The sequence below is a fragment of the Nelumbo nucifera genome, chromosome 7 (genome assembly GCF_055504915.1).
Source record: "Nelumbo nucifera cultivar China Antique chromosome 7, China Antique-T2T, whole genome shotgun sequence".
NCBI lineage: Eukaryota > Viridiplantae > Streptophyta > Magnoliopsida > Proteales > Nelumbonaceae > Nelumbo > Nelumbo nucifera.
This window is the reverse complement of record NC_142655.1, coordinates 20,896,679-20,922,347: the sequence shown is the minus strand read 5'-3', so window position 1 is coordinate 20,922,347 and position 25,669 is coordinate 20,896,679. Positions and strand designations below refer to the sequence as shown.

Genomic DNA, 25,669 nt, shown 5'->3' with positions numbered 1-25,669 from the left:
GCAATATGTTTCTTATTTTAGTGAATTAGGCTAACTGAAAATTCACCCACGATAACCTCCACTAACATATCTGTGCTTTTGGTTAAATGAATTAACCAACAAAATAAATTACAGATAACTTCAGCATTCAGTTTCTTATTCTCCTCTTGAAAATCCCTCCACCAACATGTTTGTCAGCTTGTTTGCACAGAAGAAATTAAAAATTTTCATTATAACGATGGGTTTTAGTACTTGATTTTCTTTTTTTTTTTTTCTCTTGGTCAATGCCATATCAGTACTCTACTATCTTAGCACATTACCCAAAAAAAAAGAAAAAACTCTTAACATTGGATAGAGAATATTATAATGCTCTTATAATAGGACAGGTGTCTTTTCTTGAATGGGAAGACATCAAGGAAGTACAGAATGGGAGTACAGAAATCCCAATCCGCTCTAATTAGGCTTTCTAAGGCATGAATGTGAGAGGATTCAATTAGGGGTGGTTACGAGCCGAGTCTTTCACGAGTTATTCAAGTTCGGTTTGGCTCTCGGTGAAGTTCGGCTTGCGAGTCTAATATTAAATAAATAATTTTATTATATATATACAATACATATATACATACATAATACATTCATATAAATATATAATAAATAATTTTATTTTTTATGTATAATAGTAAATAATTTTTGTAATTCTTAATTTTATGTCAAAAAAATAAAAAAAATAATAATTTTATACATATAATTTTTATTTTTCAGAAAAAACTTGGCTTATAGTTGAACTTGAACCAAGTCGAGCTTGAACTTGCAAACTATGAACCAAACCGAGTTCAAGCTCGAACCTGATACTATTCCTGTGAGCTGAGCTCAAATAACCAAGTATGCAGCTCGGCTCAGTTCGACTCAGCTCGAATCCACTCCTAGGATTCATTAAGGCTTTATTTGGGCAGAATCCAATAGAAACTGATTTGGGCACATCCCATTTTTTACCCAATCCTGTAACTCACTTTAAGGGTGCATTTCTTAAAGGACAAAAAGCAATTCCATGTTTTTGTTACTTCCGCTTTTTGTTTTTAATCATGTTATCAGGAATGTGTCCGTTTAGAAAACAAAAAATGGATGTGCCCTAATCACTCTCCACTCAATGCAAAAATTTGGAAGTGTGAAACCAGCTATCTGTCAATTGCCCAAATCATAAGTTTGGTCCCAACAATTTTATACAAAAGAAGCACAACCCCCGATAGGGCTCTTGTGGCTCTTTGGTCAAATATTCTTAAATTAATTACCTTGATCTTTTCATATGCTTAATAATTTAGTGTAAAAATCAGTTAAAAGGAGTTAGAATAAAGCATCTAGAAGTTTTAAAACATAAAGTAAATAAAAAAAAGTAGTTTATAACATATCACATGAAGGAAACCCCTCAGTTGACCAGATACACTTTGATTAGTAATCCTTTTCCTTGCTATTTTCTAATGATCCACCAATTATGATGTGACACGTATGCTAACAGGGTAGAGGGGCATACGAAATTACCAAACCATCCTTCATTGTCCTATCTAATAACCAAAATATGCTTACCCAAGTCGCTTTTCTTGGTCAAGAATATATTCATTTATTGGACAGTTGCAGGTTTTTCTTCCCTGCATTGTACTACTGAATATGGAATTTGATAGGTTTCCTTGGTTTCTACAAGTGAAATGCCATTAGAAGTTATACGATATAAGCTACATCTATCAGATTTCTCTGGTCAAGTATTTGGGTGTTTGGATATAACTTTCCTTCTTAAGCCTAATTCCCTTTACACTATAATCCATCCCTCTTTCATGTACATAATTACATAATTGCATTCTCCTTGACACTATAATCCTAAATCCTTTTGTGTTTTACATAATTAATTTATGAGAAATCATCATATTGAATCATTTTAATTTATATAATTATATTATTCGTTTTGATAAATATTAGTGTAAGGCATGTATCATACTTGTAAGTAAAGGGTAAAGATATAATTTAATATTATATTATTAAATTTAATTTTTATGACATACACTAAAATTAAAGCCAACATCCGCTTTATATATTATAGATATTGTGCATCAAAGTGATTTTATATGTATACTCAAATGGATATCAATTGTTTTATGTAATCCTATTATTATAATAAACAGCATGCATGATTCACAAGGAAGAGCATACCCTTTAAAAAAGACAAAAGAAAAAAAAAAAAGATATGCCAGGTTTTGACAGTGCAAGATTTTATTTTATTGATGTTTGGCATATTTGACAATATTCTGTGTGCATCAAACTAGAATTTTTTTAGACTGTGTTTGGTTGTAGTGCAATTTTATTTGCATTAGTACAAATGCATGGGAGTGCAAATGTAAAAAGTGCAAATTCTCGTTTAATTTTGGTTGGGATTTTATTTTATCCTGCTCCATGTCTTAATTTACTTCATTTGTACTGCAACCAAACAAAATAAGCTAAAAATTGAAACAACAATTGATCGGATTTTACACTCAAATCATTTGCACTGCTATGATTTTGCATCAGTACAAATTTATTTGCATTGCAACAAACACAGCCTTATGATTGGATAGAAAATAAGAGAGGAACAAAAGGTTAAAAGATAGTTTTTAAGAAACTTCACAAAATTTACTAAGAACTTTCAGTCAGACTTCTGTTTCTCTCTTATTTTCTATCAAACCAAATATGTTGCCTAAGATTAAACTAATATTCTTTTCTAGTTGTGAGGCATGACTGTTAGAATTTCCTCAAGGTTGTCTATTAATGATCAAAAAGGATTTTTAAGAATTTTAGAAAAACCACATTGTTTCATACATTTTTTATTGGAGAAAATAAAGTTGAATTTGCATAATAAGGTGTAGGATTTTTAAATAAATCCTTGATGGGTTAAAATTGAACAAGTTCCTATTTACTTCCATATAAAAAGTAATTTAAACGTTTCTAATTTCTAGTTATTTAATATGTTTTTTATTATAACTATAATGCATCATATCATAGAGATCTGTTTTATATGATCATCAGATCTTCAAGGCATGTTTGTAATAAGAACTTATAGTATTTCTCATGCATCATTTTCATTGGAATAACTTTAATTCCTTTGGGGAAATTTTCAAAATTTTGAGGCTATGTTAGTTTGATATAGAGTTGAGGGGAAGTTTTTAAGGAATTCTACATAGCTTTAATGACCTGACACTCTTGTTATGGTTTGAAAGTAAATCCATGCGGCAATATATAAGGTTTTGTTTGAATAAGCTTCAAGATTGTGCTTTCAAAGCCAAAAAGCACAAAGCCCCAGTTTTAGGCTTGTGCTTTGGGGCTTAAAAGTGCTTTGGCTTTAGGTTGTTATGCTTTTAAAAAGCAAGTCTTATTAAATGCAAAATTCTTTTTGGCACAATTTTGTTTCTCACAGTCAAAGCTAAAAAACAAAAACTTATCTGAACAAAGCCTAATTTGTTTTTGTTTTTTGTTTTTTTAATTGGGTAAAAGATCAAATAGAAGAAATAGAAAAAAAAGGGCAAAGAAGATGACATCTTGAGAGTTGACCCCAGGTCTAAGATCGGCCTATCCATATGACCCACCTATGCCTCATCCACTACATTGCTTCTCCCATGCAATATAAGTCCTCCTTTCCCAGTTGGGCAATATATACTTGACTCCTATCGTGGTCAGGCAACCTCTTGATTTTTAGATCTAAACCTTAAATTCCAAAAGCCTAACTAAAATCTTAATTCCTGAATCCTAAAATCTAGACTCTTTAACTCTTAAATCCTCTAAAATCTAAATTATAAATCCTTAAATCCTAAACCCTTAAGCCCTTAAATTTTAAGATTAGTGTGTAAAATGGCTATGGTAGGATACATGTTTTATAACCTGACAGGAGCTAAGCTAAGGATATGCTTGGTTGTATTGGTTTCTTTGTCCTTCCCTTCCTTTCCCTACTTTTTTCCTTCAAACCAAACATAGCCTATGTATTTTCCTCCCTAGGTTGTGCACTGTTCCATGATGCCACTACTAAAACCCCGACATAACATAAGGATGGCTATTGCTTTGCAAATGTATTTTTGCCTTCTCACAGCTAGAAAACAAAATGGCAATCAAGCTATTTGCAATAATAACTTAAATAATGACTAAGGTATTATCCGTCTTTCACTTTGGAATTCAATTTGCTCTTGGCACCAAGTCCCAACCATGCATTGGGAATATCTTCCTATAAATGATAAAATATAAATACAGGAGATATTCCCAATGTGTGGTTGCAAATGATGTGAGGTTGGTTTGAGGAGTGGTTTTGAGGAGCAAACCTGGATTCTTCACTTTGAGCTACTTTGATCCAAATAGAATTGTTGCCTCAGCTGAAACAATATCTCTGTCAAAAATAGAAAAAGAAGAAAGAAAGAAAGAAAGCGCATCTCCTGTGCAGTTTGCCCAAAGAAGTTCAAACCCTAATAAAAAAGGAGAACTATTGGTTGACTGAGAAAGCGAGAGGGAGAGATATGGGTTTTGCAATTTTGGTTGTGAGGGACACACAATGTGAGGAGGAGAATAATGAGAGACAGAGAGAGTCGTGCAGAATCAAAAAGAGCACAAGGTAAAGAAAGAGAAGTTAAGATTTTTTCCATACACTCTAAAATATTTATCTAAATTTTTTACCAAAAAATCTAAAATTATGTGTGTGTGTGTGTGTTCAGGCTTTTTATCCTATACTAACATTTCAATAATGTTTGTAAGAAAAAATAAATAAAGATTTTAATAATGGTCTATATAAGCGTTGCAATTAGTGACTTAAATAAGAAGTTATCACAAATTGCAAATGTATAGTGATAGTTTTTAAGTTCTATAGTACCACTCTTTGAAAACTATCACCCCAAAAGATAATAAATTATTGATGCTTAGAGTAAAACTTCGTTAAATATGTGAATATAGTGTTAGTCATTTATGAACATTATTGGCTAAGTGTCAATATATCTAAGATTTCTTGTGTTGGATTTTAATCTCATTAGAGATTAAATTCAATGGGTGTTTGATTGATTAATTACATAATAAAACACATTTATACATGTACTTGAAAAATGGTTTTAAAATTTCCACCAAAACTCTATTTTGACATGTTTTTTCATCCTTTAAGACTTATCCCACATTGGAAAATTAAAGAACTTGACTTGAGTTTTTAAGTAGGAGCTTATTTATATTCCTGCACACACACATGTATGTGTGTCCCTCAGGGCTGATTTGAACTCACATTTACAAAGAACCCAATAGCAAACTCAATAAAACTAAATGTGGTTAGATTAGATTGATTTTGAGCACATCATTTTCGATTCATGGGATTTATAATATGTTTAGGGTAATTTCAACCCGATTAGGGAAACTCTTGATCATCTTGGCAAATTAATATTATATGTTATTAAAAAAATCAATATAAATATTGATATATAATTATAATAATTAAATCAATTTAATATAAAAATGGATTTTTGGCTCTAGTGACCCTTGAACTTTGGGAAAAAGGCCAATTTTGACCCTAAACTTTAAAAAAAAAAAATGTCATTTTCGACCTTGAATTATGGAGAAAAGGCCAACATAAGGCCAAAATGGACAACATTAAAGACGTCATTGACGGTTTCGTTAGAAAAGGCCAACAAAATCTCTGCTTTAACCACTCCACTCCATGATCGAATCAAATATCCTACAATAGGATCAACCACAAGAGGCAAAAACATAACCATTAATTGTATGTGCGCTGAAGTCTTTGACGGAGAAGCCATTTGTTTTAAAGAGATGCTTCAACTTTTCCTTCGTGAAAGGTTCCTTGATACATCAGCTTAAGAGGAGGATGACAATAAAATGAAGCAAGAGCAGATAAATGGCTTTGCCTTGATCCCATACTCTGGTTATAAGACAATTAGAGTCATCGCACAACCTCTCTCTCTCTCACTGGTAGAGGGGGGTGAATGTCTTCATATCATCATTGAATCCGACATAGAACACCCGGATATATAGCTTCTTCAAGGTTCCAACCCGTGGCTTGTAAGAATTATGTCATTGTCTGGGTTAAATGGCCTATAACAATTCTTAGGAATTCTCACATGAAACTATGATGTTCTCCATGTTTTACATTTCTATTGATCAAAGCTAAGGTTTCGCTTGTTTGCGATATAAATGTCGAATCGGGATATTTATGTATTGCATTTCGCGTTTACGAGTATTTGTTTGACATGTAAAAAAGTAATGATTATTATATCAAAAATATATTTTCTAACACTTTTGTACTGAAAAGAAAGTACAAAAATGAGTAATGATTATTAGATCAAAAATGTATTCTCTAGCATTATTGTACCTATTTTTTAAATACAATTTTGTATTCTTTTTCTTAAACCCTGGTGGCAGCGGGATTTGATCTCAGGTCTCTACTCCAACGAGTTAGAGAACCTATCAACTGAGCCACCATCAATTGGCATAATTTTGCATTCTTTTGATAATCAACCTTTTAACCAAAATTAAGGCATTGGAGCATAATGCAATTGGAGAATTTAATGATGGGAATTCAAACAAACAAGATGAGTATAAAAACGATTTAATATCTGAACCGTATTTGCATTCATGAACCAAAAAGAAGATAAATATGCAATGTACATATTTACATATTTGCAATTTACATTACAACCAAACACAAATTAAAGAATAAAATCGTAATGACTTGTGGTTCAACGAAAAACCCTCATATATAGCCCATCTTGTTCTAGTTATGAGATATCCCTCCATATCTCTCTCATAAAAGTTGCAATCACAAACATTTAGGTGTCCATACCTCACTCTCTCTTGACATTTGAGCCACCAAGCAGGCCGATTTTAGCGCAACTACGATCAAGTCATCTTCACTCCAATGCTCTCTAATTCCGTAGGGATGTGAACAAGTGGGAATAAACCAACCTTTAATTAATTATTAAATAAAATAAAAATATATTTTTGTTTTATTCTTGGTCACATGTAAACAAATGGAAATGCTAACTGAGACCCAATTGTAATTTTCTAAATTTATTTTGACTTGATTAGTGTCACATCCATAAGCCGAAGGAAGTGCCTTTGCGGGAAGTGGACTAAACCAAGAAGTCTTGGTTTTAAATTCAACACAGGTGGGGCTGTGAGAGGAAGCACGGGGTCAGGAGGTGGTGGTGGAATTCATCTGGGATGCAAATGATGATATGCTCGTGGTCGTGGCCTTCTCTCATTTCTATGGCATTGTTTCTAACACTCTTGTTGAAAGTCAAGCTCTTCATAACAATTTGAGACTATGTGATGATCTTTGATTGGTTGGAGATAGGGTGGAATTGGATTTAGAGGTTCTGTTTTGGATGTTGAAAGGAAGGGATATTGAAACTCATAAGCGAGGTGCCTGATAATCTTACCCACGCTTAGGCAGAATGCAGTCGGGTGGTTGATGCTTTAGCAAAGCATAATTGTGACTCTAAGAGCAATTTTTTGTACCGTCTAAATTGAATGTAACGTCTGTTTTCAGGTTTTGGGAATAGTGTCTTAACACTTTTAACAATGGAGTGACTGAGCAGTGGTGGTCTGTGTTTTACCCTTTTGTGCTTTTGGCGGGTGGAATCAGTGTAACTACATGGACGATTTTTCACCACTGGATTGGTGCCAGATGAGTCGTCTGACAACACAAAATTTCTGGTCACAATCGCTATCATGGTCACTGTTTAAAGAAATGGGGATCGCTATCATGCATTTTTCTATTTTCCAGTGAAGAAAATTAAGGAGAACCACTTATCATAAATCAATAATGGTGAAAAAAAAAACAAAAAAACAAAAAAGCAGAGAGTTTGCTCTACTTCTTTCTTGACCCAATTGATCCTCCACGGTCGAATTACTGAGTGCGAAGAAGTATGGCAAACGCAATTTTATCTGCTTTTCTGCAAGTTGTCTTTGAGAACTTGGCATCTCCTGTAATAGAAGAGTTTGGATTGCTGTTGGGTGTTGACAAAGAGCTGAAAGGGTTGTCAAGGACACTGTTGAGAATTCGTGCAGCGCTTAATGATGCCGAGGAGAGGGAAATAAAAGAGGAGGCAGTGAAGATTTGGCTGAGAGATCTTAAAGATGTGGCTTATGAGGTGGACGATTTGCTGGATGAAGTTGCCACCAAAGCTCTGGAATCCAAAGTCCATGCTGGGTTTCAATCCGATAACAATCAGGTAACTAGTTTCTTTTCATCCTTCAATTCAAGCCAACTCCTATGTCAGATTGGGTTAGCACATAGAATAAGGGAGATTTCTGATAAATTATGTGAGATCCGAAAAGAAAGTAGTGATCTTCGACTGAGAGAAGTTGGAGATAAAAGGATTGGAATTAAAGAGAGACCACAAACTAGTTCCTTAATAGATGAATCATTCATTTTCGGTAGAGAGGCAGAGAAAAGGGAGATAATTGAACTTCTGTTATCTGAAAATTACAGGGGCCAAGATATTTCTGTCATTCCCATAGTTGGCATGGGTGGACTTGGAAAGACCACACTTGCTCAGCTTGTCTATAATGATGAGAGGGTAAAGAAACATTTTGAACTAAGAATGTGGATCTTTGTGACTGAAGATTTTGATGTAAGAAGGCTTACAAAATCAATAATAGAATCTGCCACCAGGAAAACTTTTGAGCTCATGGATTTGGATCCTCTTCAAGTTACTCTTGAGGAAATACTAAGTGACAAGAGATTTTTGCTAGTACTAGATGATGTATGGAATGAGAAATCCAAGGACTGGGATGCTTTACGAGTTCCCTTTAGAGTTGGAGAAAGAGGGAGTAAAATTATAGTGACTACTAGGAGTAAAATAGTTTCTTCAATCATGGGAACAATTTCTTCTTACCATTTACCCGGCTTATCAGATGAACATTGTTGGTTGTTGTTTGCACAACGAGCATTTCTAGATGGTATTCTTGATGTTCATCCCAACTTGGTAAAAATTGGTAAAGAAATCGTTAAGAAGTGCCAGGGATTGCCTTTGGCAGCAAAGACACTTGGAGGACTCTTGCATTCTAAGACTGATGAAAATGAGTGGGAAGTTATTTTGAATAGCAAAATATGGGATTTGCCAGAAGGTTTTAATGACATACTGCCTGCGTTGAAATTGAGCTATCATCACCTACCAGGACATCTGAAGCGGTGTTTTGTTTATTGCTCCATATTTCCTAAAGATTATGTATTTGATAAACAGAAGTTGGTGCAATTATGGATGGCAGAAGGGTACATAATTTCTGATGGAATAAAAAGGATGGAAGATATTGGAAATCAATATTTTGATGATTTGTTGTGGAGGTCTTTTTTCCAGCATTCATATAATTATGAGAAAAGACAATCAATTTACACCATGCATGATCTAATCCATGAACTTGCTCAAAGTATTGCAGCTGATGAGTGTTTGAAAGTGGAGGATAATAGGCCATACAGTATTTCTAGAAGGCTCCACTATTTATCATTGCTTTCTGAGAACATAGATCCAACAGTATTTGAGGTTTTTTACAAGTGCAGAATTTTAAGGACTTTCCTGTTGCTGCATGAACACCCAACCAACATTGAGCATGTTCCTCCTAATCTCTTTTTAAAACTGAGATCCTTGCGTGTTTTGGACTTGAGTCATACTCGCATTACTGAATTACCAAGTTCGGTTGACAATTTGACACATCTTCGTTACCTTGACCTCTCACAGACTCTTATTAAAATTCTACCTGAATCATTTTGTAAACTCTACAATCTACAGACATTGAAACTTAGGGGTTGCTATGAGCTGCTTGAGTTACCCAAGAATACTATGAACCTAATCAATCTACGCCATCTTGAGATAGAAATATATTCTCGACTAATTTCAATGCCACCACATATTGGTAGACTAACCAATCTTCAAACACTCTCCACATTTACTGTGGGAAAAGATGAGGAATGTGGGATTGGACAGTTGAAGAACATGATGAACCTTAGAGGATCACTTGCCATCACAAAGCTGGAAAACATTTTAAAGTTGGAGGAAACACAAGAGGGAAAGTTGCTGAATAAGCACTACATTCATAAGTTGGAGTTGATATGGAGTCGAGGTGAAGCCATAAACTTGAGAGATGGGGTAGCAGAGCACCAAGTACTTGAAGGCCTAAAACCTCATGAAAACCTTAAAGAGTTGACTATACGAGATTACTGTGGTTTCAAGTTTCCAAGTTGGGTTTGTGATCCATCCTTCTCAAATCTGGTAAGCCTGAGACTCTTGTATTGTCGAAAATGTGAATTCCTCCCACCACTAGGCCAACTGCCCTTCCTCAAGTGTCTCTATATAGGTGCAATGAATAAGGTTAAATATGTGGACCATGAGTTCTGTGGGGATGGAGCGGTGAAGGGGTTCCCATCATTAGAAAGTCTAACGTTTGCAAGCATGCCCTTTTTGGAGCAATGGACTGGACCAAATGGAGGAGAATTCCCCTGCCTTAGTGAAATTACCTTTACACTATGCCCAAAGCTGAGGGTGATATTGCACTTCCCATCCACCACTACAACAGTGCAAATATCAAATTGTCGGCGTTTAACTACTCTTCCAAGCCTTCCATCAATCCGCAATTTAGTGGTGCAGTATTGTGATGAGATGCTGTTGAGGTCCTTGCCTCAGCTTATGAATCTTTCTTCCTTGGACATATCTGGGTTTCCAGAGCTAATTTCTCTACCTCAGGAGCTGCTATACTCCTTGACTGCACTTAAAGAGTTAGACATTAGTTATTGTGAGGGGCTCAGGTCTTTGTCAGAGAATCAAGGATTGCAACACCTATCATCTCTTGAACATTTGGAAATTTCTGAGTGCCCTAGTCTAATATCCCTTGCAGAAGAGGTCCTGCCCACAACACTTAAACATTTTGAGATATCAAATTGTCCAAATCTCAGGTCCTTACCCAAGAAAATGGGGAATCTGTCTTCCCTCCAGGACATAGAAATTCGGGAATGCCAACAGCTTGAACATTTGCCAGAGGGAATTCAAAATCTTACTTCTCTCCAACTTCTTGAAATTTGGGGATGTCCTCAAATCTTATCCTTTCCAGAGGATAGGCTTCCAGACAATCTTCAACATTTGTCCATTAGCAAGTGTCCACAATTAGTGGTCCGGTGTCAAGATCACTGTGGTGAAGATTGGCACAAAATATCCCATGTCCCAACAATATTGATCGATGGCAAGCGCAAATCTCCTAATTGTTAAATTTGGAAGGTAATTCTCTGTTGTTCTAAATCTAACAAGAGTGCTTTTTTTACTTGTAGCTGATCCAAAACTTTTGGGAAATCAGAAATACCTTTTTTTTTCTTTCGTATGATTTGTACTCTTTATCTTTTTTTCACTCTTGTTTTTGGAACCAAGTAGAAACATATCCTTTTAAATGGAACAGGGGTATGCTTGAATTAAAAAAAAAATATGGGTGACATTTATTAATTAGTTTTTACCCCATACTAGAAGGTACCTCTTCTGTTTTTTATCTTTTGAATATTAGCATGGACCTTTCTCTGATAGAAAGATCAAAATATGAGAAGAAAAGGTCACTGAACAATCATAGTTGATTTGAGCATCCTCCATTCTGTTGTAGTCTTTGCTAAGTCAAACAAATAATTTTGCTTTTGAACATGTGACAGATAGTGTTTTTTAATACACTTTAGTAACCCCCACCTCAAAAATATGAGAAAATTAATCCATATATTCCACTCCTTATACCCATTGAGACATGTTTGAGTGGCCTTTCCACACAATTGCATGCTGGATGTGGTTATTTAATCAGACAGGTTCTTTCAGACTTCTAAATGTTCATGATTTTCATATGGATAATTAGAGAAACTAATCTTCACAACTTTTTTATTGTACGGTTGGACAAAAGCATGTGAACAAACTTAAAAGCCCAGTTCTTTCTTGTTGATTCACTTGAGGGAAATATACTGCATCATCTCAATGAACTTATCTCTGCATGCTTTTCATTTGGATAACAGATCTCTTAACTCTGAGGCTTTAGTTCAAAAAAAGATGTACTACACCTTGTTTCCTCTTGCCTTTCCATATCTTGAATGTGCTATACTTTTCAGCCTGTATTCTTTTATTAACTGGAAGAGCATACAAGTCAAAATTGAAAATTTCTGAACCTTTTATGAATTTATGTATTTTTGAGCAGTAAGGACAATTTGGTCCTTTTATTGCTTGTTTTGGGCATAGCCTTGGTTTCTAATTAGTTTAGTCATAATTAGTTCATGTTTGATATTTTAGTCATTGTATAAGTAGTTTAGAAGTACTGAATTTTCCTTGCATTAAATTATGATGGTGGTATTTCTGGAATTTCTGTTTTTCATCATTCTGGTAGGATTGGTCACTCTTAGAGAGAGTACATATGAAAAAGAGGAGTTAAGGGCTTCAGATGGTCCGGATTTTCTGTAGACTAACAGTGGTGGCCAACACTGTAGACCCAATAAGAGACCACCATCTGTTCTCTCCTCAAAAGTAGCTCTTTCTTGATCAGCGTGGATGCTGATTTTAAAGTGAATAAATATGCAATTATGGTGTTCTGGTCAGGAATGGTGACAGTCTTCTTGTAGCAGCCTTTTGTGGTCCTTGCTTGGCAAAGTCTCCAGTTCAAGGTGAAGCTTCTATGGTTAAACAGGGTATTTTGGTTATGAAAAGATTGAATATCAGAAATGCTATGATGGTTAGTGAGCGCCAATTTCTTAAATGGTCCAGAGAAATTGTAGCCAGTTAAAATATGCTGAAGGGTATCAAGGAAATTGATGCTGGCTGATTTGGAACAGTTTATTTTCTTTCCAAGGTAAAATATATATATATATGTTAGTGCATTTTGATCACCCAAAGGGGTTTTATGGAACCGCAAGATTTTATGGGGGATCCACCTAGAATGCTTTTTTCTTTGCCTGTTTTGTAGTTGTATGTCTGTTATTTTCTGTTTTCCATTTGTTTTGTTTTCTGTTTGTATTAGTTTGCTTGGTCCTCAGTTAGTGTTTGTATTGTCTTATGTTGTCATGTCTGTTGATAGTGGTGTCTTATGCTTGCATGCTGCTTTCCCACTTTGAATGAAAGTTTTCTCCTTACCAATAAAAAAAGAGTGCACATAAAGGGTGGTCAGTGGTTCCCTCACCTACAGTTATTCTAGGCCTCTGATTGAGTGACTAAGGTTTTTTCTCTCTTCTTTCTCACTCGTATCTCCTCTCAAGTTTTACAAGCAATCACTACAGCCGTCAATAGCTCACAAGTTCTTCTTAAAAAGGAATTTATTCAGCATCTTGGAAGCAGGATTTAGTTCAGGTATATCCTCCATAGCCAAAATTCTTGAAATCTCATTGTTTCACTAGATTCTCCTGAGGATAGACTCTTCTCTATCACCACCCCTAAGGTTGGGTGGTAACCTAATCTAATCCAGATGCCCCCCATCTTTAACCAAATAAACATAATATCTGTAGGTGAGGGAACATTCCTAATCCTATCACAACCTAAAATGTTTGTTCTTTTGTGCCCAACCTTCTCTGTCCTTCATCTTAGGTTTCCCCCATAGGCCTTTATCACTATCTATCCTACCAATTTCATCCCAAAACTTTACCTAGAACCCTGGTTTCCATAATTTCCAGATTTTATTTACAAAGTAGATATTCTGTCCTTTTATAGATGGATAAGTGGAAAAACTAGAAAGAATAGGATCAAGAATGAAATCTTCCATAGGAACTTAGAAATAGTTCCAATGCGTGATAAAATGAGAGAAAGTGGATTAAGATGGTTTGGTCATGTGCATAGAAGGCCATCAGCAACACCAGTAAAAAAAAGTGATTTATTATAAGTTGAAGGGGCTAGAAGTGCTAGGGGTAGACCAAAAAGGATATGGGTAGAAGTAGTAAGAAATTATTTAAGCACTCATAATTTAAGGTGGATATGGCATTAAATAGAATGGGTTGGCCCAACAGGATTCATGTAGCCAATCCCATGTAGTTGGGATAAGGTATGGATAACGATAATGAGATATTTTGTCCTTTTATGCAAGATGTAGTTAGAACTTAGAACCCTATCAAACCTACCAAAGTTGGTGGACCCTTATAATTCTCCATTATAAACCTACTTTCCTCAATTCAAAACTTTTCATTATTTTGGGATAAGCCTATTATTTTTGCATTTGCAATATATCCCCTGTCTAACCTAAACCATCCTACCTGTTTACCTTAATTTCATCCTTAAATGACTTTAAACATATTGCCTAGTTTTAGAAATGCATCTTAAGTGAACCTACCTTACATCAATTTGGAATCAGTCATTCCTACATTAGTCCAGAAGTGAGCTGAACAAGTAATATGAGATGAACAAGAAAATTTAAAAAAAAAATAAAAAAGTATAATATTTGTCTTGTTCCAATGGTGTAATTATTGGGGATGAATGTTGAATGGGATCATCAGTCTAACTCAAGCTTGGTGAGTTTCTGGGACTGGGATCACAAATCCACCTGATATTCCATGGTCTGACAGTCATTTTATTTTATTATTACTAGTAGAATGGCCCGTGCGATGCACAGGGAATTTAAACCAGTGAATGATTAATCATAACCAGGTATAGAACTTACTAAGTTGGGTGTAGTCACTTAGGTTGATTCTTGATTGGCTGTGTTAGCATCTATTTGTTTGATTATTGAAGCTTTGACCCAAAATGAAACTAAACTTCAATTTCATTAATCCTAATTGAGCAGAACTGATAAGGTTAAGAAAACATAATTAACTTAAAACATGATTAATGATTCCACTTAATATATAATGTAAATGTGGATATATAAAAGTATGCAAAAAGTGTAAACAGGTACCATAATTGATGCATCTATATTTAGTTTGTGACTGTAGTTGTATATGCACAAGGAGGCAAATAAATTAACAAAAGGTTAAGAAACTACCACATGCAGGTAATTCCAATATGAGCAATCCCTCCACGATAACTTGTTTGAACCATGTGAATGTTTAACTTGTATCTGGGAAAGAAAATGAAAAACAAGTCAATTGTGTTATAGTTTCCTTTAAATTAAGGAAAGCAAAAATAGTAAACAAAAGAAAAAGAAACTTGAATGTATTTTTTATGGATCAAACAAAATGTTGAATGGAATTAAAAAGAAACTTCAATGTACTTTTATTGAAAAATTTGTGTTGCCACCATTCTAGAGAAAAAGGTTAAAGAGCCTAGATCATATAAAGTGTGTTCAATATGCAGAAACCAGATGACCCACTGTCACGCGGGGCCAAAAACATGAAAGAGATGAGTCCAAATTTTTCAATAATTAAAGGTTAATATTAACATTGCAAAAGGGGAATGGTTGCTAATGAGATTCATCATTAGAGTTATAAGTGCCCTCTATAGACTGACATATCTACTCTGTCTATAGGATTTATTTCTAACCCATGTTTGTATGGGCTTAATCTAATAGATAATATATCTAAAGGGGAAAAGAAAAGAAATTGAGGAATGACCAACATTAGATAACATTACCAGGACTCAATTAAGTTAAGAAAATCTCAAGATATGGCACAGTTCTGAGCTTAAGTTTAATTCAAAATTCAGTTTTCATGATAACTTTAGTTCATACTAATTTTCATGATATTTTAGTCCACACTAACTTTAATTCAAAATATCATGATATTTTATTTTAGCTCCACGGTTCTCTACTTTCTATGCTTTACTTCTGGCCCAAAAAAATTGGCCAATCTGGACTAATAGCACAAAAAAAGTAGCGTATAAATAAATTCCGTTCAAAAAAATTAAAACAATACATTAACTAAACAATCTAGAGTGTAGAGAACTGAAGTTCAAACATACTTTAATTCAAAATTCAGTTTTCATGATATTTTAGTTCATACTAATTTTCATGATATTTTAATTCAACAGTTTTAAATTGTCATATGATGAGTGCAATTTCAGTTGTTGAGTGATGGGAGGGAGGGCTAGATGTTCAGGTTCCACATTCTGTAGTGATAAATTAGAAATCTTTATTGGAAAAAACAGACCAGAAACATAACAAGGCAGGAATATTAGAGGTGATAAAATCATTAAACACTCCAGTTGTCATAAGTTATTTTGTGTCATTTTTGGTTTCAATTTGTTCATAGATCTATCATCTATTAGTTGAACTGATGTTGTCTTGCTGCTGGGCTGGCTAGGAAGTGATAGCTTAGTGAAATCACAATACTGAAGCATCATGAGTGAGATAAAGGTGGTAAAGGGATTTGCATTGCAGTTTTAATTGGGTAGCAAGAATAGCCAATGCAATGACTGATGCATTGGCTAAGCAAAGGGATAAATAAACAAGATCTGTTCTGGGTGCAAGTTGGGTATATCAGCCTTATGTTAGGAAAAGCTGATATTATTTGCAAAAGCCGGGGGAAGAGTGATTTTTGAATTCAGTCTTTTTATGGAATTGGGTCATAGGGATTGGATTTTGAGTATTGGGTATTGGGTCTCCCCTTCTTTCTCTCCACAGCTTCATCCATTTCTCCAAATACAGGTCTCTCTCTCTCTCTCTCTCTCTCTCTCTCTGAGCTGAGCTGAGCTGATAGTTATAATGGTGTCACTTCTGGTTCAGGATGTGCAGATGGAACTATGCAGAACTGAATAGCTTGGGATTGGATTTAATTTCTTGGTTATTTCAAGGTGTGTTGATAATGGTGTAAGTAATCTTTGATTATTTGTTTTTGTTAGGTCTAGAAAGAGTGGTAACCAGCTTGTTTGCGAAAATAAACTGAGATGCTCATCTTGGTAGTTTATTACTGAAATAATTAGTTTTAAATCTGTTATTATTAATTTCATGTAAAAAATGCTTAAAAGTTACAAAAAATTGAAATAAATTTACATATAAAATGCATACGGGGTATACATCAATAATGAGTAAGCATTTACATATTCTTTCTCTTTCAGAGAATTTTTTTATTCAATTTTCTTTTTGAGAGAATATGTTTACATTTAAAAACATTATAATATAATTTCCATTTAAACTAATTATTTAATTAAAATAAAAATTAAGAACACCATATTGAAGAAATGAGGGTGTTCGCCCAAAATCTATTGTCCCCTTCACTGCAGGCATTTTAACAGGGGGTAGGATTGGAAATAAGAAATCGGGGAAGGGTAGGATGCCCAAAATCTATTTGTCCTATTCGCTTCAGTCATTTTAAGAGGGGAGAGGGGATATAATTGGAAATAAAAAATCAGGGAGGGGTAGAATTGAAACTATAAAATCAGGGTATTTGGACGATGGACGATTCATCCATTTCTCTTTTTTATAATGGGTAAGATATGGTCTGTTAGTCATTTTGTCCATCCATCTGGTCCTATCCAGTATTATACTTTATTAGTTTAGTTTCTGTACTACATCTTAATGGGAATGACAGCAAATGCTAGCACTTGTACAGGAGGAAATTTTGGACATACATAAAATGCTTATGATGGTATTTCACAATTTGTTTAAATATATCATGCATACCTATGCCCCCTCTAATGCATTCGATGCTCTCCGTATGCAATATCACTCTCCCTCCCCCAGTTTGAGTGGACCGCCTATTCTAATAAAATAATTAAAATAAAAAAAATGGCCAAAACCACTGCACAGGTCGAATAATTCAACAATTCAATCACACAGATCAATGGATTGTTGATTAATTCAACGATTTTTAGCTAGAGACCGGATTTTGGATAAAATAAAACCATTTGCTTGGAAAATTCTCAGACTGACTGGTCCAACCATTCAGATCAACAGTGGTTCAAAAACACTGATGTCCTGGAGCCAAATATTTTCCTCCCTAGTTCCCCGAATGACCTATTTTAAACGCCAACTATTAAAGTTCCATTGCTCATGACATGAGTCTCAAACAATATAAACTCTTGCTTTGCTAAGTTGTGCATTGCTCCATGACGCCACTACTAAAGCCCTGACACATATCTTAGCGATGGCTATTGTAGGAGTTGTATTAGAGTTGGCTATTGCTTTGTGCGTTCTTACATCCAGAAAATAAAATTGCGATCAAGCTATTTGCACTATAAGTCATTGGCCAACCATGCAATAATGACCAAGGGATTATCTATCCCTTACTTTGGAATTCGGATTTTCTCTTGCATCGGGAACATCTTCCCTTGAATGATAAAATATTAGTATTGGGAGATATTCTCCATCTATGGCTGCAAATGGTGTGAGGTTGATTTGAGGAGTGTTCTAGTTTTCTGTGCGGAGCAAATCCAGATTCTTCACTTTGAGCTACTTTGTTGCCTCAGCTGAAACAATATCTCTCTGTCAAAAATAGAGAGAAAGAAAGAAAGAAAGAAACGAATGAATGAATGAATGGCTTTGTAGATGATACAGTGAAGTAAGATGAAATGAATGGCTTTGCCTTGATTCCCATTTTATTGAGTGGTTAATCTGATCTGAGGAAGATTTCTAGGCATAGGATAATTAGAGTCATCGCACAACCTCTCTCTCTCTCTTTACTAGCAAACAGGGGTGAACGTCTTCGAACAACAAGATAGATTCTTCAACGTTCCAACCTGTGGCTTGTAAGAGTTGTGTCATTGTCTGGGTTGAGTGGCCTACAACGATTACAAGGAACGACAAGACAATCGTCTCTTTCTTGGTTGAAACTACAATGTTCTCCATGTGTTTTTCACTTCTATGGATCAAAACTGAAGAACAAAATTGTAATGACTTATATAGTTCAACAAACTGGGTTGTTACCCACATTACCCCCTTTCATACACGAGCCAAGATCAATCAGATTGTTGTTGGGATTGAAATCATGGAGTTCACATCGTCTGCATCCGGGATGCAGAAAATTTTCTAGATCCACGAATGAGAAAGCACCACGTCACTTACAAGTTTCAAGAGTAACGGAGTCCAGGTTTAACGGACGTTGGTAAAACCCGCCCAAATCCCAATCCCCTTTCTCTCCCTGTCCCTGCCTTCTCTCTCCTCTCAGGCTCTCACAACTTATCACCGTCCAGCGCCCACCGCTACTGGTGCGCCGTCGGAACTCTCTCTCTTCCTTGGAATCGGCAACCCAACCCTCCATCTAGTGCTGCCACTGCAAAGATAGACATAGGGATGCTCCCTATTCTGATCAATGAATGTTAGCAGCTTGCATTGGTTGATCTCTAAGGTGATTGGGGTTGAGAATTTGTTTTTGCTAAAATCTATCTTGTTGCAATCTTACTATCTCAGTTGTATTGCTACCTGAAAAAAAAATTACTGTGAAGGAGTTTTTGCTTGCCAAATAAGCTTTTGATGGATCGTGGAAGAGATCCCATCAACTGTTCGTTATTTAGATTGCTCTGCTCGAGGTTTTCAACTTGAATTTCTACCTAGGCAAGCATGGGGGCCAAAAGGATTGTGCCACTAAGAAATTTCTCTCATATCTGAATCCAACACATGATCAACTTTCTAGCAATTCTGTAAAACAAAAGCGTTATCTAAAGCGATCTTTGTTGTACTGGTTCGGGTGGTGAGGGCGGCGGCTGAAGGAGAACGAAGGAGGGGGAGAGAGAGAGAGGGAAATAACAGGGAAGAGAGAGAAACATTGCTCGTCGTCAGCCGCTGGTGGTTGCGATGGATCGGACGACAGTGTTGGGTTGAAGGAGAATGGAAAGAGAGAGAGAGAGAGAGAGAGAGAGAGAGGTGGGAACTGGGAAGAAAAAACGATTGAGGGGAGAATGAAGGCGGGATTAATAGACTTCAACGTTTTTTTTCGGAGTCCAGGCTCCCGTTAAGTTATGATTAATAAGATGGAGTGACGTGGCCTTTTTTTATTCGTCATTACAGAAATTTCCCCTCGAGATTGGGTTGCAGAAAAAACTCTGCAATCACCAATACAAATCCACCACGTCACTTAATTGTAACGGAGAAGTGAAAAGTTGAAAGTTAACGTCCGTTTTGTGACAAACGAATAATTTATTATTTTTATTAAGATTTGAATTTTAAACACCCGCCCGCCCAGCCTTTTAGAAATTAATAGATGCACTCCTCTCTGGCCTCTGCCCCCCGCACCCTTCCCTTTTCTTTCTTTCGCTCTCTCCCTCTTGCTTCCGCTACGAGCACTCCCCTGTTCCACACTGACCACCGGTGATGACTGTTGCACCGCTGGAACACACTCTATACTAGAGCTCTCTCTCTCTCTCTCTCACATATTTTTCTTGTTTCCTCTTCTTCCCTCTTCCTCCAAATCGCAACCTAGCACTCTGAGCAGGCCATTGCTTGCTTCGAATCGACAACCATTGGTAGACAAGTTTATATATAGAGTTCCTTAGTCCTTGTGATTCAATGTTTGAGAGTAGAGAATTCCTTGCCTTCAGTGCTAATGCATTGGAATGTAGAAATCCTCCTTGCAATCCTATGGACTCGAGAACTCCAACCTTTCAATGCAAAGGATTCTTATCTACAGTCTCATTTGGTTTTTTTTCCTGCTCATTCTGATATTGTTGGAAAGAGTGGTCCAAGATATGTGGTGAAAGCTAGCAAGAAGATTAATATAACAGATTAACAATCATAAGCAAGGCCCTTCACTGGCGAGATTTCTTTGATCAATTTTAGCTGGAGAGAATTTAAATTTTACATTGGAACCAGAATCACTATTGAAATAAGTCTATTCCTAATGTCTATTTGGTTTAGATCAGAATTGGAATTGATTTTCATTCCGAAAAGAGGGATGTGTTTAGTCTTATTTCTCTTAGAATTCTCAGAGAAAACTATGTGCCTCAAATCCACAATGAATCGGTTTAACCTTCATGTAAAGTAATCCAAATAAATAAAAAAATATGCATCCAATGCATGCATTCCTATGCTCTTTGATTGCATGTAATCCTCCCGCAAGCTATCTCCAATATGCAAAGTTTTTCCCGGTGCAATATTTTTGGCCTTGTGCGGCACATTCTCATAGATTCTAGGGTCTGACTTTTCCACACCTTCAAGACCAAAGAACACACCAAAATTCTCGGCCTTCTGTAGTGCTGTGTCTGATGTCCAGTGGTTGCAACAACAGCTTCTTTAGAGCAAGCGGTGGCCTGATCGGAGTGTTAGATTGCCAATTTGAAGGAAGACAGGAAGTGGGAAGATGAAACAAGAAAAATGGGAGAGAGAGAAAAAGAGGACAGGGGCGAGAGAACATAGTGGAACAGTGGCACAACAGTCACCAATGGTCGGTGTGGAACAGGGGAGAGAACATAGCGGCAGGAGGAGAGAGAGCGAGAGAAAGAAAGAGTGCATCAATAAAGGCTGGATAAACTATTCGTTTATTACAAAACGGACGTTAACTATCAACTTTTCACTGTTCCCTTACAATTAAGTGACGTGGTGGATTTGTATATGCAGACGATGCGAACAGCCACCACAAACAAAACCCTCATAACTCATCTCCTCCCAGCTATGAAATATTAATCCCTCCATGCCACTATCATAAAAGTTGGAATTACAGACATTTGGTGTTTACACCTCACTCTCTCGGCATTCTTTTAACAGCTCTGGATCTTCTTCTACCCACCTCGGCCTCCCCACGTCTCTCTCCACGAACCACAAAGAGTATTACCCATCCCATGATCTGGGGTCTGGGCCTAAAGCTCCCATGTGCGAGCACAAGCCCCACTTACATGTGCGTCCAAGTTGCCGCTCTTTAACTGCCCCGTTAGGCGTTCGATGTAATTAAGCGAAAAAGTTTTGGTTCTCTTATTTTTCATTCCCATTCGAACAATAGTTTGAACCCTAACCTATCGCCTTCTCCCTCTCCTCTGTTTCTTGCATAGTTCACGGCAGTGAACTCTTCTTTCTGCCTCTACCATGTTCCTCCCATTAGGCGTAAATAAATCCAAAATTTTTTGGCTCCCTTTTCCCTAACCATTCTTCTTCTCCCTCCACCTTGTTCCTCCCATGGCTTACGATGGTGATCTCCTCTTCTTAATTGAACAGGAGTTTGTCATTTGTATTACTGGTTCAGTGGAAAAGAATATTATTGTGATTTGTATCTCCCAAAATTTCGCTCAGTTTGTCATTTGTATCTCATGTCAAAGAATATTACTAATTCGGTGGAAAAGAATTTTACTGTGAACGTTGTTCATTGGCGAGAATTATCCACTATCTTATTGGAGAATCGCCAAAATGTTTTATCGTCTAAAATATATTTTAGTAATTATTCCCAACTACTAAAATGTGCAGGCCCGAGCCCGGCCCATATATAAAGTCCGAAGTCTGATCTGTGCACAAGATGTTTTATTTTCGATGTATTTTTATAAATTAATTTAATAAGTTAATATTTATTAATAATTTAAGAAACAAATATATATTATATGCATTTATTATATATAACATAAATACTTTTTTATTGTATATAATAGTATCGAGCCAGGGCCGAGCTTATTTGAGAAAGCCCGAGCCTGACCCAAAAAATGACTAGGCCTGGTATTTAAAGCCCAAACCCGAGCCCACGGGCCTGATGTTTTGTCTAAGCCTGAAAAATAATAGGTGGGGCCTTCGGGCTACCTGGCCCATGATCAGGTCTATTCCTAACTAGTTGATTAATGGTGAAAATAGATATATGACTGGGATTATGGCACCAACAGGAGTACGTTACTAGTAAAAATGAGTGCTGAGAGAAACACTCCACCGTGAATTTGGGGAAGAATAGAGTGAAGAAGGTTCAGCCATGAGGAATCCTATTCGCCCAGTTCAATGGAAAAAATACTTTTGATTCAAGAGAACAATGAACTGGAGGTTCAAGAGAATGGCGGACTGGAGAGGATGTTGTCGTTCTACTACAAGAGAAACCTTCCATTATATTCGGTGGAAAAGAATAATATTGATTCAAAACAACGGAGAACCGGAGAGGATGTTGTTGTTCTACTATAAGAGAAACCCATTGTTTTATTCGGTGAAAAAGAATACTACTGATTCAGAACAACGGTGAACTAGAAGAGGATGTTGTCATTTTGTTACAAGAAATCCACCGTTCTATTCAATGGGAGAAAAAACTCAAGGTTCAGAAACATATGACAAACTAAAGATATGATGCTAACATTCTGTTGAATGGGAGAAGAGACTCAATATTTCAGAAATATACACTCAATTGTTTAGTGGGATTTTCTTTTTTTTTTAAATATTATTGAATCATTTAGCGAAATGGATTTAACGTTTGTTTTCTTTTGCTCACACATGAGAACTTTGGACCCATGTCATAGGACAAGTGTCCTCTTTGTAGTTCGTGGGGAGAGATGTGGGGAGGCCAAAATGGGTAACAAATCCGGAGCCTCTTTTAACATTTGAAACACCAAGTACAAGCCGGTTTTGACACAGCTATACTTGAGTCATTTCGCTATACCGGTAGCTTGCATATCAGTATAGCCAAAAAATCACATAAAAAACTATTTAACATATCAATAGTTTATAGCCTTCATAAAAGCTTACAAAATTAATACAAAAAATTAACTATGCATATATATGGTATTATATCTACATAATAAATATTAAATAAAAATTAATGATTATAAACAAGGATATTTTATTAAAAACTACTAACAAATTTAAATATGTTAATGTGGAAAGTAACTGACATACATAAAAACTTGCAAATTTTACATAATTAACATACATAAAAAAGTTAACCATTCCTAAGGTATTATATCAATAACTTATTAAAATAGGTAATATCATAAATAAAAAAACTTATAAAATTTACATAACTAATTTATACAAAAAAAAATCCATCATTCATACAATATTATTCTCTCATCATATTAAACAAAAAATATCATATATATAAATCAAACTTATCAACTTATAAAACAATATATATAAAAAAAAACTTATAAAACTTACATGCCTAACTTATACAAAAAAAAACAGTCATCAATACGGTATTATACACATCATATTAAAGAAAAAAGTATGATAAAGAAAATCTTAAGAGAGCAGCATACTATACAAAACCTATTGGACAATTTCATCATTTAAGTTTTAAAAAGGAAACCAGATTAAGAAAATTTTGAAGATAAAATCATGTATGCATTTTGGTTGTTTCCTCACTTAAAAAATCTTATGACACCAAATAAGATTATTAAGATTTAAGTGAAACTGGATGATCTAGTAAAGGAACCTAAAATCCTATATTTCAAATAATGAATCAAGGGGAGACAATTTGAAATAGAGATTTTACAAGTTCTTACTTCATTAATATATATATATATATAGCATCTTTGATAATGAGAAAAATATTAATTTGTTGTTGTTCAATTATTAATATAATTATTTTGTAATTAGCATTATTAGACTATACCAAATTTGGAAGACAAACATTGCCCAAATTGTCTACAATGATGAAAAGGTAAGGCATTTTCAATTAAGAATGTAGGTTTCTAATCTTAAAAGATTTTAATGTAAAAAGGATTACAAAATTAATAATAAAATATGCCATTAAGAAAAATTTTGAGCTCTTAGACCTATATCTCTTTCAAAATAAGCTAATGAAAACACTCGAGGGAAAAAACGTTGTTTGTACTAGATAATTTGTGGGATGAAAAACATGACAATAAAAATATCCTATAAAGACCTCTAAAATTTGGCTCCAAAAGAAGTAAAATACTATTGCTCACTAGAAATCAATTTGTTGTGTCAATTATGGGCTCATGTTCCATATATTATTTGCAAAGTTTCAATAAGGAAAATTGTTGTTAATTGATTAAAAAAAAGTGTACTTTTAAAAAAAAAATCTCGATGTTCTAGTGAAATTAGAAATCACTGTTAAAAACACTTGGATGTCTCTTATGTTTTAAATCTAATAAATAGTGTGATCATTTTTCCAATATTCACATGTAGATATTAACAATAAATCTAAAAATAAAATACATAAATTGATTCATAATATATCTAAGTTAATTTTCCACGATATATGTTTTAAAATGGGGGATAATGATATCTCATGTATACCATGCATTCCTAAACATGCTCATCATTTAATATTAGCTTATACACATATTGAGTTGAAAACATTATCTAAATATGAAAAATTGGTCACATTTCTTATATTATATGAATATGAATATAACATTGGGTAAATTTCCTATTATCTATTTTTTGGATTACGATATTTGCATATGCTAGATTTTAGTTGTACTTACATCTCTAAATTATTAAATTCTATTGACAACTTAGTACATTTTTGGTATATTGAACTCTCTAAAGACTTATATCAAAATGTTGCCTGAATCAATAAGTGACTTTCATAATTAACAAACATTAAAACTCAAAAATTGTTTTACACTTCTTCATTTACCAAAAAGGATAAAAAAAACTTACAAAATTATGCTATATTGACTTGGGTATAATAATTGACTAGTATCTAAATGTTTCAAATATTTATTGTAGACAAAAAGTATAGTGTAAAATAAGAGAGTTAAATGACATGATAAACTTAAGAAAATCACTCTTTGCATTTTGCAACTTAAGAATGTGGAGGGAATGGAAGAATCTAAGGAATCCAAACTTAGACAATAAGCAATATATTAAATAGTTACAATTTGAGTAAAACTACATAAGAAATGAGATAGTTGAACAAAAGGTCTTTGAAGGTCTCCAACCACACAAAAATCTTAAAGAGTTGTAAATAATGGGATAT

The 25,669-nt window shown here is 34.9% G+C and overlaps 1 pseudogene across 2 annotated transcripts; it reads left to right on the top strand.

Annotated features, from left to right (window-relative positions):
• Positions 1 to 7,752: 7,752 nt before the first annotated feature.
• Positions 7,753 to 12,885, top strand: LOC104593618 (putative disease resistance protein RGA3 pseudogene; annotated as a pseudogene). Of its 2 annotated transcripts, none has more exons than XR_016078815.1 (2): positions 7,753 to 11,240; positions 12,579 to 12,885. The product of XR_016078815.1 is annotated as a putative disease resistance protein RGA3 pseudogene, transcript variant X2 (transcript). The 2 variants fall into 2 exon arrangements; XR_016078814.1 differs by having other exon boundaries at positions 12,370 to 12,885.
• Positions 12,886 to 25,669: the final 12,784 nt, after the last annotated feature.